This window comes from Triplophysa rosa, linkage group LG1 (assembly GCF_024868665.1).
Source record: "Triplophysa rosa linkage group LG1, Trosa_1v2, whole genome shotgun sequence".
NCBI lineage: Eukaryota > Metazoa > Chordata > Actinopteri > Cypriniformes > Nemacheilidae > Triplophysa > Triplophysa rosa.
Window position 1 is genome coordinate 3,605,771 of NC_079890.1, and position 352 is coordinate 3,606,122.

Consider the following 352-nt stretch of genomic DNA (forward strand, 5'->3'; position numbering starts at 1 on the left):
GCAGCCTTATTGAAACTTGTCGCAAAATATTTCCATCCATTTTTTTACAGGAGCTGAGTGCCGAAGCGGGGCGGAGTTTGGGGTGGCGGTGTTCTCCCACGAGTGTGTGTGTGTGTGTGTGTGTGGGTGTGTGTGCGCGTGAGCGTGTGTGCACCGGTGTAACCAGTGTGAGGTGCGGTGTGGCCTGTTGTGCCCCTGGCCCCTGCGGTCGTGCCTCGGCTCCTGTTCCCTTGTGGTTAGTTGAGAAGTGTCTGTTGGCCCAGATTGCTTACTGCTGTATTTTCTTTTATTATTATTATTTTTTTCCTTTTGTGTCAGTTGGTTTAATATTGTGTTAGACCTTTTTTAAAAT